The sequence below is a fragment of the Lycium ferocissimum genome, chromosome 11, assembly GCF_029784015.1.
Source record: "Lycium ferocissimum isolate CSIRO_LF1 chromosome 11, AGI_CSIRO_Lferr_CH_V1, whole genome shotgun sequence".
In the NCBI taxonomy this organism is placed as follows: domain Eukaryota; kingdom Viridiplantae; phylum Streptophyta; class Magnoliopsida; order Solanales; family Solanaceae; genus Lycium; species Lycium ferocissimum.
In genome coordinates this window covers 11291597-11294141 of record NC_081352.1, presented here as the reverse complement: position 1 = coordinate 11294141, position 2545 = coordinate 11291597, and the positions used below count along the sequence as shown (strand labels likewise).

General features: G+C 29.9%; 2 non-coding genes across 2 annotated transcripts; both read left to right on the top strand.

The window, feature by feature from the left end:
- The first annotated feature begins 1393 nt into the window (after positions 1–1393).
- On the top strand, positions 1394–1491 carry LOC132038768 (small nucleolar RNA snoR1). The gene has a single exon (XR_009410249.1). It is a non-coding gene; the product is annotated as a small nucleolar RNA snoR1 (small nucleolar RNA).
- A 404-nt stretch (positions 1492–1895) lies between these two features.
- On the top strand, positions 1896–2032 carry LOC132038789 (small nucleolar RNA snoR77). The gene has a single exon (XR_009410265.1). It is a non-coding gene; the product is annotated as a small nucleolar RNA snoR77 (small nucleolar RNA).
- Positions 2033–2545: the final 513 nt, after the last annotated feature.

Here is a 2545-nt window from a genome sequence, read left to right as displayed (position 1 = left end):
ACACTGAATATATACTACAAAATATACTTTGATAAAATTAAACACAAATTCAAAATCGCGTAAATTTACAAGTAAAAAATTAGGTTGAAAAAATATATAACACACAATTAAAAACACAAACTAATTGAAATAATAAAAAATGCGATAAAAATATACTTAAAATGTACGCAAAATACAGATCTGGTGAATTGAAAAAACGGCAATTAACTGAAGTTCGTCGAAAAATACGATAAAAATATACTTAAAATGCAAGTGAAATACATATCTGGTGAAGTGAAAATAGGGTCATTAATAAGAAAAATACATCTTGGAGAACATGAACATTTTTACTCTTGTCCAATAACAAAAACTTCGTATCCGTATTCAAAAATTTCAAAGGGCCTATAATGAGGGCATCTAGGAACAAATATGGCGTTAAATGATTTGGTCTTTAATATTTTCTCGTCGAATAGGCCGATCTTTTTAATTGCTACGTATCCGACCGTGTCAAATAGGTTGGTCTTTGTAATTGCTGCATCCGACCATGCAATTGCTGCGTATCCGACCGGAAAAGAGAAGACGACCGACGCCGTCGCCGATCATGCCGAGAAGATTTGGTCTAAAACGACACGAGGATGAATGATACATGATCCCTCAAAAAAAAAAAAAAAAAAAAAAAAAAAAAAAAAAAAAAAAACTTGAAACTTCCACTGAATACAGGGAAGATGAAATATGTGGCTTAGTAAAGCCTAAAAAGAAACAAAGATGATAAGGGAGAACACAAAAATAACAGAATCTTACATATTTTAGGAAATAGAGTTGAATTTTGACGGTAAAAGATTGAAATTAATGAGCAGTTAATACAGAGTAAAAAAAGAAAGTGAAAGAAATCAGTAAACGATTTGAAAAGCACAAAATTAGGGGAGATGGGAGTTAAAACGTATATTTTGAAAAAGGGGAGAGAGAAAATAGGCAGCCTAAAAAAAAAAGTGAGAAGTTAATTGATGAAAAGTGGATAGCTATAAGTTGTAAAAATATAATATTATAGCTACTAAACTTAATTATTAAAAAATATATTTATATTACATAAATATGTAACATACTAAGTTATGCCAAGTAAAATTGACTATTGAGGGTAGATTATAGCTGGGCTTCATTTGAATGGTTCTGGGCTGACATTCAAACCCATCAGGCCCATTCACAATCTATAAGTACAGCAGTCAGAATGAAAAAAGAAATTGCAAACCCTAATTTGCAGCTATTTAGCCCCCACAGTTTTCTTCTTCTCCATTCAAATCCAAATGTTATCTGGATTTTGTTATAGGAGTTCTATGTTTTGAATATTTTATTTTGAGATGCTATAGGTTAAGAAGTTTCTAGCTTTTGTTAGTTTTTGGTTAATTAATTTGTATGGGGCAAAGATGATGGTGCTTCTTTTATTTCTGACACCTCTTGTATGAGAAGAACCTTCAAAAAGTTCTTCCTTGAGCACATTAAGCAACCCTCTGAGCCCTTCACTAAGTTTTTTTTTTTTCCTCAATTTAAATTTCACAAAACATATACTGTTTCTGTACCTATTATGTGATCTTTTGCTTTTTTTAGAATCAAATAAGAAAATCTTTAATCATAATTTATTCATATGTTAAATATTTTAAATTATTAGCGATTGTGACTTATAGTATTTTTACTCTGTAATTTTTAAATGTCTAAATTATTTTTCAAAACACTTAAGGTTGTATGTCCAAATTTACCGTCAAAATAAAAAAATTTGATTCTTGAAATTTGAAGTATGTGATATAAATTGGGACGGGGAGTATATATTTTTTTCTATTCAATTTTTAGGGGCTTTACCCCTCTTAAGGGAGTTGTTTTATTTATTTATTTCTTTGAGCTTGTCATGTTGTGAGTGGAAATTCAGGTAGCCCCCTTTTGTCCTACTTGATGGGAAGGGAGGTTTTAATCTGCTCGTAAATTAAATTAGCTTATGCTCTTCAGATTTGCTGAGATATATTAATTCATCTTTGAAGCTGGTCTAGTAACGCCTAAGCACATTTTTTATTGTCAAATTAAATTCCAGGTTTGTGATATTTTGGATAGCATTCTTTGCTAGCGTCATTTCCTGTTTTTCTTATTTCTGCTTAGATGTTTGGTTTTGAAGAATTACTCTCCGTTTTAATTTACGTGGCTAGTTTTAGAAGAAATATTTAAGCGATATACTGTGATACTGTGATTACTAATCATTTATTCAATGTTAAGTAAATACAGATTCATGTGAATAAAAATTACTAGTACTATTAATGTTATTAAGACGGATTAAAAATAAAAATTGTACCTAAAAAATTGAAGTAATGAAAAATGATAAGAGAGCTGCTAAACGGCCTTATCAATTTGGCCCAAATGTGATCACACTTTTAAAGAGTATTTTTCAATGTATTAAGAAAAAATAAAAATTGAATTCAGGAGAGAGATTTCATGCAATTTTGAATTAAGATAACTTTGGAAGGAAGGATGACAATGACATTATTTAAATAAGGGAAAAGGGTCAAAAATACCCTTCTACTTTGGA